The sequence below is a fragment of the Vipera berus genome (assembly GCF_964194415.1).
Source record: "Vipera berus genome assembly, chromosome: 2".
NCBI classification, from domain to species: Eukaryota; Metazoa; Chordata; class Lepidosauria; order Squamata; family Viperidae; genus Vipera; species Vipera berus.
Genome location: NC_138203.1, coordinates 204,759,309 through 204,776,762, shown reverse-complemented (window position 1 = coordinate 204,776,762; position 17,454 = coordinate 204,759,309).

The window sequence follows — 17,454 nt, the reverse complement described above, 5'->3', positions numbered from 1 at the left end:
AGGCCTAACAATGCCTGATCTGAATAGACATATGAAAAGCATTGTTAATAATACTTAATATTTATTAATAATACTGAAAGACAAAAACAATGCCTTAGTAAAAGTATCCTATTGATATTTTTTTTGCGAAAAGAAAACCTGTTGATCTTCATGACAATTCCATGTGGGTAGTAGTGGCCTGATGGACAGTACGTAAGAAAAATATTTTGTCATAGTCTCTCCAAAATGTCCCTCAATAAAAGTAACATTGATATAATGGAATAGAAGAATAAGATAGACATTTAACTAAAGAACAAAAAGCCGAGAATAGTTTTTAGAATTGGCAAGAGAAAGCAGTGAGGTCTGCCAAAAATCTGGATTATTGCTGTTTAAATTGACCTTGGATATTTTGGATTTTGAGTTGAACAATGAAACCACCAATTTTGCAGATGATATTAAATTATTTAGTACTTCAGATTAGGCAGTACAAAATAGTGCATTTTAACCATTATTATTAAATAAGCCAGATGGTTGAGTTTCTATGACATAGTAAGTTAAAATGAGAGTGTGATGTAGCACGATGATTGTCCTCGCCATTTAATGTTTAGGAAAATCTTTGTGCTATGGTGGGCTGTCTCAAAACATCAGCTTATGGAACATCAGTTTAAAACATGGATGTGGATTTCCTGCAGACCTGTTACTAACCATTGGAAAACTAAATGCTGCAGTAGGTAATCCTTCATTTAAACTCAGCTATACCTTATGCCTTATTTCCTTTGAAAGCAGTTCCACTGCCTAATACGGTGTAAGTTACTAGGATAAGAAAGTCATTTGGAGTAGTCATCCAAATTTGTTGTTGTTAGCTGCGAAGTCGTGTCCGACCCATCGCGACCCCATGGACAACGTTCCTCCAGGCCTTCCTGTCCTCTACCATCTTCTGAAGTCCATTTAAGCTCACGCCTACTGCTTCAGTGACTCCATCCAGCCACCTTATTCTCTGTCGTCCCCTTCTTCTCTTGCCCTCAATCTTTCCCAGCATTAGGCTCTTCTCCAGTGAGTCCTTCCTTCTCATCAACTTCAGGATCTAGCCTTCTAAAGAGCAGTCAGGGTTGATCTCCTCTAGGACTGACTGGTTTGATCGCCTTGCAGTCCAAGAGACTCGCAGGAGTCTTCTCCAACACCATAGTTCAAAGGCCTCAATTCTTTCTTATGGTCCAACTTTCACTGCCATACATTGCAACTGGGAAGACCATAGCCTTGACTATACGCACTTTTGTTGACAGGGTGATGTCTCTGCTTTTTAGTGTGCTATCTAGATTTGCCATGGCTTTCCTCCCCAGGAGCAAGCGTCTCTTAATTTCTTGGCTACAGTCCCCATCTGCAGTGATCTTGGAACCCAGGAAAATAAAATCTGTCACTACCTCCATTTCTTCCCCATCTATTTGCCGGGAATTGAGAGGACCAGATGCCATGATCTTGGTTTTCTTAATGTTCAGTTTCAACCCAACTTTTACACTCTCCTCCTTCACCCGCAACAGGAGGCTCTTTAGTTCTTCTTCACTTTCTGCCATTAGAGTGGTATCATCTGCATATCTTAGGCTGTTGATATTTCTTCCGGCAATCTTAATTCCAACTTTTGATTCATCTAGCCCTGCCTTTCTCATGATGTGCTCTGCATATAAGTTAAATAGGCAGGGCGACAGTATACAGCCTTGCCGGACTCCTTTCCCAATTTTGAACCAATCAGTGGTTCCATGTCCAGTTCTCACTGTTGCTTCTTGACCCGCATATAGGTTTCTCAAGAGACAAATAAGATGGTCTGGTACTCCCATCTCTTTAAGAACTTGCCACAGTTTTTTGTGATCCACACAATCAAAGGCTTTAGCATAGTCGAAGCAGAAGTAGATGTTTTTCTGGAACATCCAGAAAACATCCAAATTATTACTCCACTATTGGTGGAAATATATGGTTACTAATGATACCAAAGGTTTCCAAATTTTGCAGTACTATGGTGCCCTAAAATGATTAACAAATCTCTTTGTCTCTTTCCTGCCATGAATAATGTTAGTGATGAATGGAAGTTAGTATCAGGCAGCACATAAATATGTCAATTTCTTTTCCTAATCTATTTTGGTGCCTGTCAGGCAAGTTCACAAAATTTCTGGTACTACAGCTTCCCCTTGATATTTCCCCAGGCAAAGTGAGAAGCAAAACTCAAAGCAAATTTTGATGATTCTCCTTCTTTGTCTATGAACAACAGCTGATAAAGAGTTTTTTTTAAAAAAAAATCTGACTTATTTGTTTCATCTATTATTTTGTATTAAAAGATCATTTACATAGCCTGTACTTTACAGGAAAAAAATGTCCTCAGTCTGCATATTTTCCAAGAACAGATTTTCATTTAAGGTGTTTATACAATATAATAAATGCCAAATATTAAGATCAAATAATTCATCCTTAAAATTTACATAGGTTTTCCATCTTAGTTTAGCATAATAACATTGCTAAGTCCTGACCTTAATGAGACTACTGTGCCTTTTATTGATTTAACAAAAGAACAGCTGCTAATTGGTATTTCTATCATAATTTTGGTATGGTAGGAAATATTCTGATATATATATATATATATATATATATATATATATATATATATATATATATATATATATATATATATATATATATATATATATATATATATATATATATATATATTGTTTTCGTAGATTCTCGCGGGTGTCTGTATGTGTAGATCTAGAGTCTCGGGTTTCTTCCCGCGTTCCTTTCATCTTCAGAAAGTTGTGGCGACGTTTCGACGAAATCCCATCCGTCATCATCAGGCCGGAGTGTTCCTCCTGCTGCTTCCAGGAGCAATGCGTGGTCTGGCTGTTCCTTTCCTTCCAACTGCCGGTGGGGCTGTGTTCTGACTGGGTGGAGGCGTGGCTGCTTTCTGATTGGGTGGGGGTGTCCTCCGATTGGGTGGAGGCGTGGTTGTCTTCTGATTGAGTGGAGGCGTGGCTGTCTTCTGATTGGGTGGATGCGTGGTTGTCTTCTGATTGGTTGGAGGCGTGGCTGTCTTCTGATTGGGTGGGGTGTGTTCTGAATGGGTGGGGTTTTTTGTTGTGTTGTAATATCCTGAGTGTTGTGATTTGGTGTCCTGAGGAGTGGGCTGTGTAGTGGCCTCCAGAGCTTTGGTTTGGCTCCGAGTTCGAGGACCTGCTATGTATCTCTGGTATGGGTCAGTTAGGTTCGTGTGTGCGTTCTTCTGCTTGGGTGATGGCACTTTTGCTTGACTTGTTCTGTCTTCTGTGTGGGGGAGTTTTTGTTCTGGGTGTGGATGAGTCTTGCTGGGGCTGGTGGCATTTGGGGTTGTTTGTTGGTTTTTTAAATCCTTGTTTGCTGAAATTCGTTTCTCTATCAATGCTGGTTTCCAAATGTCATGTAGGCGGGAGGTGTCGTCTCGCTTGTTCATACTGTCTGGGTGTTTGAAGCCATTGAAATAGAAAAACACCCAGACAGTATGAACAAGCGAGACGACACCTCCCGCCTACATGACATTTGGAAACCAGCATTGATAGAGAAACGAATTTCAGCAAACAAGGATTTAAAAAACCAACAAACAACCCCAAATGCCACCAGCCCCAGCAAGACTCATCCACACCCAGAACAAAAACTCCCCCACACAGAAGACAGAACAAGTCAAGCAAAAGTGCCATCACCCAAGCAGAAGAACGCACACACGAACCTAACTGACCCATACCAGAGATACATAGCAGGTCCTCGAACTCGGAGCCAAACCAAAGCTCTGGAGGCCACTACACAGCCCACTCCTCAGGACACCAAATCACAACACTCAGGATATTACAACACAACAAAAAACCCCACCCATTCAGAACACACCCCACCCAATCAGAAGACAGCCACGCCTCCAACCAATCAGAAGACAACCACGCATCCACCCAATCAGAAGACAGCCACGCCTCCACTCAATCAGAAGACAACCACGCCTCCACCCAATCGGAGGACACCCCCACCCAATCAGAAAGCAGCCACGCCTCCACCCAGTCAGAACACAGCCCCACCGGCAGTTGGAAGGAAAGGAACAGCCAGACCACGCATTGCTCCTGGAAGCAGCAGGAGGAACACTCCGGCCTGATGATGACGGATGGGATTTCGTCGAAACGTCGCCACAACTTTCTGAAGATGAAAGGAACGCGGGAAGAAACCCGAGACTCTAGATCTACATATATATATATATATATATATATATATTGCTTAGGCTATATTCTGATTTATATATATATATATATATATATATATATATATATATATATATATATATATATATATATATATATATATATATATATATATATATATATATATATATATATATATATATATATATATATATATATATATATATATATATATATATATATATATATATATATATATATATATATATATATATATATATTGCTTAGGCTATATTCATTCATTCAACCTCTGCCTTCTGAGCTCTGAGTATGGTGTTTCCATGAGATACCTATACTGTGTGAGTGAATCAAATCTCGGAAACTTACATTCCTGAGCTAATTATTAATACTGTCTGGAAAAATGTTGCTCCTTTAATGTCATATATCTCCCGAGTTCTAATGGTATTGTAATTAATCTTGTAATTTAAGAGATTAGAATCATTAAGTGACCATTGTGTTGCTTATAAATGGATACAAGTTACTGACATAAAAGGACCAGATGAAAACATCAGCTTATTTGTTTTTCAACTTGATTTGAACAACTGATCATATCTTGAGACAGATACAGAGGAGTTTGATTGAAATGTTTTTCCAGAGCCATGAAAATGACCCACTCCATTTTAGTGATGTGGGTGTGGGGTAAGAATTTATTGGTCTATAACCAGGACTGAGGTGGTGGTCCATTAGGCTGAGCATTATTTTCTTTCTGAACATCATTGGAAATGTTAGATAAGAACTGCACAATTAATAACTGACACTGTGATCTACACATCTATTAAACATTTTTGATCCTTTTTGCAGCTCATTGATATAAGTGAGGAAGTTATTCCCTAATTAATAAAAATGATTTAAGGGCAGTAACAACAGTCCTGACAGTATCTCAGGTAATTTAAGAAATGGAAGTGAAAAGAGACAAGAAATTGATGTTCAAGAAATTGATGTTTGTCATATCTTCTCTTTTATTAAAAACTAAAACACTTTTCCCATCGAACAAGACATAGTTGTTACACAGCAGACTCCTCATTGGCACACCTTGCAGAGATTTCTTTGCTATACCGAGAGTTTGATGCTTTCCGTTACTGCGTCTCCCCCAAAACGTCTGGTTCCCCTAGAGACCCAGACATGTCAGAAGCATGATTGATCAGCACTGTATCCAAGAGAAAGGCTACTGACCAAATTGCTTTGGTACCAACCCCCTGCCAGCTCATGATGGAATGGCATTACTCTCAGCTTGGGGGGGTGGGGGGGTGGGTTAGGAGGGCTGTCTCTTATTGCTATCTTCAGAATTGTGGCAGCAGTTAATGGCAAGTGGCTAGGAAAAATTCTAGATGAATGGAAGAATGATGCTGCTCATCATGAGAATATTGTCTTTTAATTTTACAGTGTGAACATCTTTTCATAATGAAGATTCATATAATATCCTTTGAAATCTAAATTTAAGATCTGTTGGAAAGATACTTTAAGTGAAAGTCTTGTTAGGTTGGGGCCTTATCAAAGTCACTCCATAGGGAGAAAAAAGTGTTATTAAAAAGGCGGGGACAGTTTTATGACATTTGCTTTCATGGCTTCCCATCAGTTCTTTTTAAACAAGATTGTAAAAAATCATTTTGTCAAAATGTTCCAATTTTGTCAGTAAGAATTCAAACAGAACCAGAGCTGAGTATATTTGCAATTAAACTGCACAATTTATAATTTCTGCTTCTGGAGCTTTTCAAAGGACGAATAGAATTTCAACAAAAGAAAGGTTTTTTTCCTAACTTCCCAATGTAATGATGGGAAATCTGCTTAACATTTCTTTTAGTGTAAAATGAGTCCTGCCAGAGAAATAGGAAAAAAAATGAACATGCTTGGATGATATTTGAGAATGGACAATCTGTGCCTCCCCATCCCACCCCATGTTGCTGAACTATTATACTTCATGCTGTTTATTACCCAGTACTCAACATGTTGGCTGGAGTTTTTGGACCTGAAATTCAACACATTTGAAAAGCCACACATTCCTTACTCTGAGTTATGTGAAGAAGCATAACTGAGGAAATACAGGGGGAAAAATGGTTTTCCTGTTGAGAAATTTAAAAATGGGAAAAACATCCCATTGAACTAAAGATATAAACGTATATGGATGCAACTACTGTGGAACTTGACTATTTTAGCATAATAAAAATTAACTGGGGTCTTCATTGTAAAAAAAAATCAGACATATTTGGTCATATTTTGTTTCTGCAGAAATAAAATCAATTTTAATTTCAGTTTTAAATTTTAAGATTTTTATTTATTGTTTTAATGATTATCCTGTATTTTATTCAATGTCTGTAAGCCTCCTAAAGTCGTCTCCAACAAGATGGGTGGCATGCAAGTTTGATAAGTAAAAGAAATAAATGCAGATTATTATTTTACTCTTCTGCCCCAAAGAATTGAGAAGGAAAAAGAAAATGACAAAAATCCTCAAAGCTGCATTTTATTTGGGCTAGGCTGCCTTTTTCCCCCCATAGCAGTTGTAAACGTCTCTTCTTACTGGGTGGCATGTAGGGTGGAATATAAGGGTCTGCAACATTTGGGGTGTAGCTTGCTTCTGAGGTAGTGACTCTTTGCTCTCTTAACGTGAGAACATTCCACAAGGACTTTAACATATGTATGTGGATGAATTGCCTACTTGTACCATAAAAGAGATGACCATGTATCCAACATAAAGCAGTCATCACTGAGAAATGGTAGCACCAATGAAGTTCACAGATCCTCCCGGTCACACCAAACTATTTTTATAATACCTAATTTAGCAAATGAACTGTGAAAAGGAAAAGGCTGCTAAGGCCAGGTTTGCTGTTAATAGCACCTGTATGTAATCTAGGCTTCTTTTCTAAGGCTGCCCCCCCCAAAAAAAATCATCAGCACCATTCTGGAATTAACTTTACTGGTATTTTTATCACTACAATCATATGCACATTTACTAGAAGTAAAAGTCATTAGAGGCAATGAGGCCTAATTTCTAGTAAGCATGCACGGAATTGCAATTTATGTTTATATGGGCTGTGCTAAAGACTGTTTTAAGACCAGATGGTCTCTGGATGATGTACTTTTTGTATCCTCTGAAACATGCATTAATTAGATTTATTTAGGCTGGAATGTTTTCTAGCACAATTTCCTTACAAGAATGATTTTTGTTGTTAAATCAATTTATATAGCTGTTCATCTCACAGTTGCAACTCGGGGCACCTCAAATCAAACAGAAGAAAAGAAGAAAAATAGTGACAAATGAGTACAAACCCAACTTTGATCACAAAAAAGACAAATTTGTAGCAATGGATTAACTAAATGTTCAGACCCAATGGCTGAAGAACATTTGGGTAGATATTCTTGACCTACTTAGCTGTATGCCTGAAGTATTTAATTATGATTTATGGAATAAACCCATAAAAGCTGTACATGCATAATATATTCTCAAACACAGGTTGGATAATATAGACACACACACTCTTTCCATGCCTAGGTTTTGTATATTTCACACTGAATTATAATATTAATTTTTAGCCCTGATTTTATATATATATTTATTTTGAGAGAGAGAGAGAGAGAGAGAGAGATTTGTATGCTAGCCAGAATCACTGGCGAGATGGGCAGCCATATAAATCAAATAAATAAATAAATACAATGTGTGAACATGATATATCTTCGCTACTGAAGTTCACCCACTCCTTTTTGTCATTAGATTTCATTGGTAGTTGCCATGTACACAGGATAACATGAAGTAAAATACCTAGCCCGCTAACATTTTTCTTCCTTCATAGAAGGATTGGGAAATAAGTTAGGGTAAAAAACTACATTGGGCATTTTCTCCAATCACTAAGCCTCAACACAAACCTGCCTTGAACAACACCTCTATCCTTTTGAATGATGTTGTCTTTACAGCATCTTCAGGTCACAGGCAAGACATATTCAGTTCATTGTTAGCTGTAAAAAATGTTTAACAAGTTTTTTTTCCCTTTCTGTATGCCAACATCATCCAAAGGATGCCTCAAGCTATATAAAATTGTTTTGGCTTCCTTATTTTGGATGGAAGGCAGTGGTCAGCATTGGGTACAGTACATTTTAGTTGGTAGGTTTTCTGCTGACTGAGGAAGAACTTTTTCAGATTTTCAGCATGGCAGCAACAATGCTCCACAGCAGCAGCTTTGGGTTGATTTATGCTATTTTTTTAACTAAAAGTCTTGAATTAGAGCAGAAGTGTGCAGCTTTTGTGACTGAGGAACTCATTAACCCCTACCAATAGTCCACTAAAATAAATAGGAATGGATGTCACACAGTGATTTGCTTGTGGTTTGCTTGTTTTGATTTAGCATACTATGTGAACCTACCCTTTACGGTTAGTTGTACATGTAACCAGATCAAATAGCAATTACCGCATTGTTTTTGGTCATAGTCATTGGAAAAAAACAGCTATCAGGATGAGGAGATGCTGTCAATGGATGAACAAAGCCCCCCCTCAAAAAAGCGCACTGCCACTCTCCAGCCCCCCATTTCAGCGACCAGTGCTTGGGTCTGGAGGTGCCAGGAAAACCCTAAGAATGCCTGAAGACTTCACTATCAGACTTGTGCACTGGTACTGAACTTAAGAATAAGTTTCCTAGAAATTTCCACTGTGCTGTATTTTTTTTTCTACTGTCTTCATCTTTTCGATTACTGTACATATATTCTTGGCATAGAAGTAAGGGGAAAAAAGAAAAATTACTTGATAAATGTCCAAGTATCAATTGCTGTTAAAGGCACTAGAAAAAAGGAATCTGTTCTCTCCAGGGCTTCTTATTGTGAAATGTTGGGTAGGAGAGGAGATTAGTTAGGCTATTGCTAGCTCCTTCATTCCCAAGTAAACAATGCCTTGTAGCATCCTGGAGAATATTCTTGGGGAATATTTTCTTCGAGGGCTTTCAATCTAACTAGTCATGGTTATATAGAAAGCTGTATATAACCGAAAACAGCCAAATGTGTTTTGACCACATGGGCCTTTGTTTTGCTAACACCTTGCTAGCTGCATTGAAAAGTGTCATCTAATTTTTGAAAGAACACAAAGGGCTGTTAAAATGAAACTTCCTGCAATTTCCTTTGAATGTAAAAAATAGCCAGCTAATCCAGTTTCTGGTTAGGATATTGCGTTTTGAATCAATGTGACTATTCGGTTATTTATGAATTGCATTAAAATATATTTCTATCACTGAGTAGCTTGCACCTATATTCAATCCAGTATTATTGTTTTTTTAATAGTAATTTTTTTAAATGACAAAATTTTATCATTTTACAATGATAAAAAACTAAAGCATACTAAAATAAAAATAGAAAGTGCAAAAATGAAGAAAATAATAGAAAAATAGAAAAGAAAATATAGTAAAGTGGAGGAAAGGACACACACACACACACACACACACACATACTTTACTATATATATTTTTACTATATCTTCTTTTTTACTATATCTTCTTTTAAAGTGCAACAAATTATATCATCTTCCCATATCCCATCTCTTATGTATAAACAAATTTTCAAAACCTTATCATTTTAGTCCTGATCAGCAAAAATCCATTGAGGAATATCTCTGGTTAATCTCCAGAGATAGTAGCATATCTATTTTAACCTTGATCAAACAAACCAATTCTATATTCCTTCCTTTTACTTTTAAGAAATATTTTAAGCAAAGCCTAATCATAGAGGCAGATAGGGTTAAAATTAACTTCAGGTCTATTGTTCAAAAATATCCTTAAATATGTCCATTGTTAAATATTTTGCTTCATTGTGTATTAGTAAGTCAGCTTTAAGTGCTCTTCTTCTTTGTCATCTTCATTTACTTTTAGTTCCCTCTAGTGTCCAAAGTCTTCCTCACTAAGGACTGAAGGAAACTCTCCTGATGTTTTCAGACTTGTTGATCTAAAGGTTCCTAATAGCTGAAAAGCAGTTAACAAACAATTTCTGTAAGTGATTAGAAAACAAAGTATAGAAACCTAGTGCCCTTTTGAAGGTGCCAGCCATAATTTATTTGTATATTAATAATTGATTTATAATCAATGTAATCAACTATTCCCTCATTTCTCAGAGCTCTAAATCTGCTGGAGATTGCTGTCTTGCGGTCTTCTTGCAAGAAGCAGCTGTCTGGAGCACTTGTGGGTGATTGCAAGTCCCTTGTCCAGAAAAAGATTATGAATGGCTCTTCACTGTGCCACAGTTGTTGGCTCCACTTTTAGCAGAGCCAGTTTCATTTTGCAATTTCTTCCCTGAAAGTTGTTGAATCCAGATGAACTCAGCATAACACATCACAAAAATCCTGGTTAAGAACCCTGTACTTACCAACAGATTTGCAAGTAGAGTAGTAGATTATAAACTAAATACTAAACATTTTAGTATTTCATCACTGCAGACTAATGGAGTAAACCAGACATGTCAAACTCTCAACATCACGTGACGTTGCGCAACATATTGGAGCTTTTCCCCCATTGCCGGCAATGGGGTGGGCATGGTTTCCTGGTGACACATCTGGTCCACAGTTTGACAGCTCTGGAGTAAACCATGGTTCACAATCCTGTACAGCTGTACAGCTTCACATGCTTTCTTCTAGTCAACTGCCCATAGTTGCTGGGAGTCAGACTGTTGTGTAGCCGGTTCTTTGCAGGTGTTGAGCGAAATGGGAGGTTCAAACAGTAACAGGCTTTATTGAAGGTCAGAACATAACAGAAGCAACAAAGGAGCTGCTGCACAGCTATTTATACGGTTGGCAATAGGTGGCAACCAATAGGTTTAAAGCAGTGTTTCCCGCCCAAAGACCTACTTAGCTGGCTGGAGACAACCAGTCTGGGCCAGCCCAGCAACCATTACAACCATACATGTTGGTTGCCGAAATCTCCCGATTTACCGGTTCGCCTGCTGTGCTGGGTAGACCCGGGCTCTGTGGTTCGGTGGAGTCAAAACAACTCGTGTCCCTTTGGCTGGCCTGTCCCAGTCAGCCCAACCCAACGTCTTAACGGTGCCGCGCAGTCGGCATGGCTGCTGCTGGGTGTCGGATAACTGTCTGGCAGCTGCGGTCTGGTCGGGGGAAGCGCTCTTATGGCCCCATCCCCGTTCTCATTTGCACAAAATGTCTCAGAGCGTACGAACTGCTCTGCTGGAGTGTGAGGTTGTGGACTCCAGGTCTGCTCCCCTTGGGAATCCTGAGCCAACAACTGCTCCGTTAGTCACTGGCACAACTGATCGACATGTCAGCGAATGACTCACCCATTTTCCAGGACCACCTCGTAGGAGATTGGTCCTGACACTTTAACAACTTTTGCTGTCCCCACAACTGCCCTTGCCCGTAGTTCCGGGTCCAAACCCAGTCCCCCACCTGTAAATTCCTAGGTGCCTTTGGACGTGCCATGTCGGAGGCTACTCTATCGGGGTGCAGTCTGTCCAGTTTTGTTATTAGTCTCTTGTCCCAGTACAGCTCTGCAGAGCTCTTGCCTGTAGCCGTACAAGGCATTGTATGCTGGCATAACAAGAGGTTGGACAGCCTGTGGTGCCAGTCCCCTGTAGTAATGCATTTAAGGGACTCTTTGGTTGTGCGAACCATCCGTTCTGCTTGCCCGTTCGACAACAGGTGAAAAGGAGCCGACGTGGCATGCCTAATGAGATTGACCCTGAGGAAGGCCTGGAATTCTGACATGGTGCTTCGTTGTCAGAGACTATGACATCCGGAAGCCCATGTGTTGCAAACAGTGACCGCAACACCCGGATGGTCCTTGCAGTAGTCATATTGGGAATTGGAACCACTTCCAACCATTTAGAGTGATTATCGACCACTATTAAAAACAATTGTCCCTGAAAGGGGCCGGCAAAATCTACATGGATTCTTGACCACGGTGTATACGTTTCCTCCCATCGGTGGACAGGGGCCTGCGGCATCTCTGGCCTGGACTGTTGACATGTGTAACACCCGTGTACTTGGGCCTCAATAGCTTTATCTAGCTCTGGCCACCAGAGGTAGCTCCTTGTCAGTGCCTTCATCCGGACGATGCCTGGATGGCCTTCGTGCAGAGACTGGAGAACCCTTGCCCTGAGTGAACTAGGGACTACGACCCTGCTGCCCCAAGGGATGTACCTCTTGTGAGCTGAAAGCTCATTTTTCCAACTGAAAAAACTCTGGAACTTGGGGCCCCCACTATTTTCCAGCCATCTTGTGTGAATCCAAGCCAACACATTACTTAGGATTTTGTCGACTGCCGTTTCTGCAGCGACATCTCCTGCATGTAGGGGAAACTCTGGCAAGTCTTGCATTGCTAAAATGTATGCAGTTGGAGCCAGATCAGGCTCTATGTGTGGCAAGGGAAATCTGCTAAGGCCGTCTGCTTGGCCCATTTTTTTGCCAGGTTTGTGAACCAATCTGTCGTCGTAGGCCGAAAGAAAGATAGACCACCTCAACATTCATGGCGACAGAATTTGAGGTGTCTGCTTGTCCATTGTGAACAAGCCTAGCAAGGGCTTTTGGTCCGTAAAGACCATGAACTGCCTCCCATATAAATAGTCATGGAACTTCTTAACCCCGGTCATGATGGCCAAGGCCTCTTTATCAATTTGCGCGTAATTTCACTCTGCTGAGGACAAGGTCCTCGAGTAATAGACGATGGCTGACTGTCTCCCATCTGCTGACAAGTGACTCAGCACAGCTCCAACCCCGTATGGGGACACATCACACATGATGCAAACTGGCAGCTTTTCGTTAAAGTGCATGAGCACTGAGTTCAAGGACAATAATGCCTTAACTGCCTGGAAACTGCTTTCATGTAGCTTGGTCCACTGCCATGGAGTATTTTTGTCTAAGAGCCAGTGTAGCGGCTCTGCCATTGCAGCCTTGTTAGGGAGGAATGAATGATAAAAGTTTAGGAGGCCCAAGAAGGCTTGAAACTCTCCCTTGGACCTAGGGATTTGTGCCAGCTGAATTGCTTTCAGCTTTGACTCTGCAGGATGGATGCCCTTAGCATTGATTTGAAACCCCAGAAATTCTGTAGACTGGACCCCAATCTTGCATTTGTCTCTCCTTAATCTAAGTCCCGCGGCGTGAAACTGCTGAAGGACGGCTCTAAGCCACTCAGCCAGAACTTCTGTGGACTCCCCGGTGATGAGTACATCATCAAAGTAGGGGCAGGCCCCCGGAATACCCTTAAGTGTGCGCTCCATGATCCCCTGAAAAATCCCTTGGGCTACACTCACCTCGAATTGAAGGTGCTTGACCTTGAAGGCCCCCCTGTGCATAACAATTGTTTGGGTGGCTGCTGTGGCCTCATCCACCGGCAGCTGTTGGTAGGCCTGCGCTAAATCTAATTTAGTGAACACACGGCCTCCTTGCAACAACGCCAGAATATGGCTGAGGACTGGAACAGGGTACGTGTGCTGCTGTAGTGCCCGGTTAATGGTACACTTGTAGTCAGCACATATCCATACCTCTCCGTTGGCCTTGAGTGGCATTACAATGGGGGTCTCCCACTCCCCACTGTCCATGAGCTGCAAAACCCTTTGACTAACAAGCTTGTCCAGCTCTGCATTGATTTTATGCTTTAACGCGGGGCTTAACCTGAATTGGCATGATCTGGGGATCAAGTTTGAAAGCTATCAGAGGGCCCTTGTACTCTCCCAAACTTGGGCCAAAAACATCTGCGAATTCCTTGCAGACGGAAGACATCTGTCGTTTGAGTCCGGTGAATGCTGGTTACTTGGATGCCCAATGCATTGAACCAATCGAGCCCTATGAGGCTTGTATGGCTATCTACCACAATAACATCTAGTGGACCTGAAAACCCCTTGAACTTCACCGCAAGTGTGACCTTGCCCTTGACTGCCACTCTGGAATTCTGGAAATCAGTAAGTAGGATATTAGATGGTTGTAGCTTGACCCATCTGTTGCTATGGCTGCAAACATGCTGAAAAGTTCTGATGGAAATGATGGACACAGCGGAGACTGTGTCCAGTTCCATTTTACATGGAACTCCTTGAAGTTTGAACTGCAGTCGCAAGTTCTGTTTAAGAGGTTGGTGGGCATCAGCGGCTGGAGCAGAACCCTACTTGGTGTTGCCCCAGGGCCCCGGTACCTCTCCTGAAAGTCTTGTCCGGCTGGCAGTCCCTCTGGTGACCTCGACACACGGCAGCGATGTGGCATGGTTTTCCACACACCCGGCACGTGGCTGTCCTGAAATGGTAATTTGCGTGTTGATGGCGGCCTCCTCAGCCCAAACACCTGAGGAACAGAATGGCCTTGTCAGCTGGCCTTGTTCCTCTTTTGTGGTGCCGTTGAATCTTGTCGACTTCATGGTTGGAGTCGGTGTCTTCCAGTCATTCGGCGTCCTCGTGGTGGATGGTTTCTGTAGATGGCGTGTTTTTGGAGGGCCACAATGCCTTCACAGCCCCTCCGGTGGCTTTGTCCACCAGACCTCCTTTAAGGCTTCTTGAAGTGAGAGAGTGTCCTTCGCAAAGAGTTTTTGTTGGAGGTCTCTGTTCCTGAGTCCACAGACTAAGCGGTCTCTTAGTCGCTCCTCTAGGTTGGAGAAATTGCAGAGTCACAATGCTTGGTGAAGCGCTGTGATGAATTCTGTCACTGACTCGCCAGGTTGTTGTTTGCATTGTTCGAAGGCATGCCTCCATGCTATCACCGATAGCTTAGGTTCAAAATGGTTGCGCAGTTTCTTCTTGAGGTCAGCATCTGTAATGGTTTCTAGAAGCGCTGGGGCAAACAAGTTCTCAGCGATATCGAAGGTGGCTGGGCTGCACACGCAGAGGAGGGTCGTGGCCTTCAGCCCATCTTTGCTGACTTGATTTGCACACAGGTAGTTCTCTATGCAGGAAATGTAGGACAACCATCTCTCCGGGTGCGTCACGTCGAACTCTTTGAGCTTTGTGACCTTCGCCATGGTGAGAAGTCTTTGCAGCTCATGTCTCGCATTGCCTTGTGCTCCTGGCTTCTGTGTGGGCCCTGGGACGGATCCTCAGGGCAGGGTAGTCTCCAGCGTGGCTTGCTAGGCAGACCAAGGGGGGGAACACTGTTCCCTACCAGGCTCTGTGCTGGTCTCACCCCCTAGTGACTTCAGGCTCTTACAATGAAGCAGCACATCCCACTCTCATCGCCAGTGTTGTGTAGCCAGTTCTTTGCAGGCATTGAGTGAGAAATGGAGGTTCAAACAGCAACAGGCTTTATAGAAGGTCAGAACATAACAGAAGCAACAAAGGAGCTGCTGTGCAGCTATTTATACGGTTGGCCGATAGGTGGCGACCAATAGGTTTAAAGCAGTGGTTTCCCGCCCAAAGATGTACTTAGCCAGCTGGAGACAACCAGTCTGGGCCGGCCCAGCAACCGTTAGAAGCATACACATGAACTAAGCACTTAGCAATTGAACTAAGCAATTAGCAAGCAGTATACATAAGCAAACACTTACAGCATGTAAAAGGCCAATACATTACACAGACTATGTTCAAATTAATAAACTATAACCACAGTCTGCACAGTCTGGTAAGCAAAAAGCCAATTTCAATACAATGCAGAGTTGCAATCCAAAGAAAACACGTCAGTTAAGCATTAGGTCTGCACCAAGCCTTAGGTACTTTCACACATTAAAAGCTAAACATATAGTACCAATAAGTGTTTTTCCAGAGCAATAGGAAGTTTATACATGATGTGCATCCTGAATGATAGGATAAATACCGCCAGGAAGGGTTTACACAGCCAGCATCCTAGCCACTTTTGAAATGAGTGACCCATAGCTATTTCCTGAATTTTTAAAGGATACCAGTAATTTTGTTAGGGTTATTTTATCCTTGGCATTCAATTCATCAGGTTGCACAGCCTTGAACTGGAAGAAAAAGAACAGAAGCAACTGGAAATCAATTATTAATATACAAATAAGTTTATTCACAGTTAACATTAAATTCACTGTCAATAATTTATTAAAGCTTTCTCTGATTTGGCTGCCTTTGAATATATTCAATTATATTCCTCATCATTCCAACGAAGACAGCCCTATGTGGAAAACATGTATAAGCTCCCTGGCTATTAGGAGAAGCATGTGAATGGTTGATATACATAAGAGACAGGATGTGTCATCACAGACATCTCTCCTTCGTGCATTTAATGTAATTTTCTGGGTTTGTGCAACACACTGAATTGTAGCTAAAATGTGGCTCTCATTCAGTAATTGTGTGTACATATTGCAGGGCTGAAATTTAAAGAAGCAAAAAAATTAACTGGTCCTTTAAAGTTTGTTAGACCTACTTCATACTGAAGTTCAACAATGGCCTTTCAGCTTACTGCAGCTGTTTATGGCAGTTCCCAGAATAGAATGTGAGTGAAATATGACAAATTCATTCATATGCATAGACAAAACTAGATCTAAGCTGTCCTTTCAGCTAATATTTCAAATTCTAAATGAAGAGCATTTTTTTCAGAAGAAAGTATTTGGTCACCACCAAATTAAAGTTAATCTAATAGCAAACAGAAAAGTATCTGTGGAAGCAAGCACCACAAGATTGCCATTCACAACTGGGGGTTTCTCTTTCCTACAGTACTGAACTTTTTTTAACTGTAACTCAGATCTATATAATAGATTGAATGGCTCAGTGTTGCTATAGGTAAGGAAAGTTCATTCAGATTCCTCTTAATTTTGCTAATCTTTGCCATGGAGATGAGTAAACTTAAATGGATTTAAACCAGATTCCCTCTTGTTCCTGGAAATCTTAAGCTTTCTGTAGCAGCCCCATAGAACATTTATGCTATCTTTCTTTTTAAGGTTTCTGGTCTGTATTTATAAATTTAGAGAGTTCTGGATAACAGTGGCATAATTTAGTGCTCCCGATCATCAGAGAAAACATTAAAGCATGATTTGTGGTGGCCTTCTGGTGATCGATGAGATAAAACTACAGAATATCTCTTGGTCTCTTGCGCCTAATTACACAAAGAGTTAGCACTCATTCTTAGAGCTGGCAGTTCCTCCTGTTAAAAGGCAGTGATGAAACACTGAATCTGTTTGATTCAAACATGCCACATTTGAAAATCAGGTTCAGGTTTCACCCTACAGAATGAGTTCATTACATTGAAAGATTTCCTTTATTCATTTTTTTTATCATCGTAAATACGTGATAAAAGAAGTCTTTTTCAGGATGGAGTTTTTGCTCTCCTCTACAAAGTTTGAAGAGGAAAGAAGCAGAAGAACAAAAAGAGGAA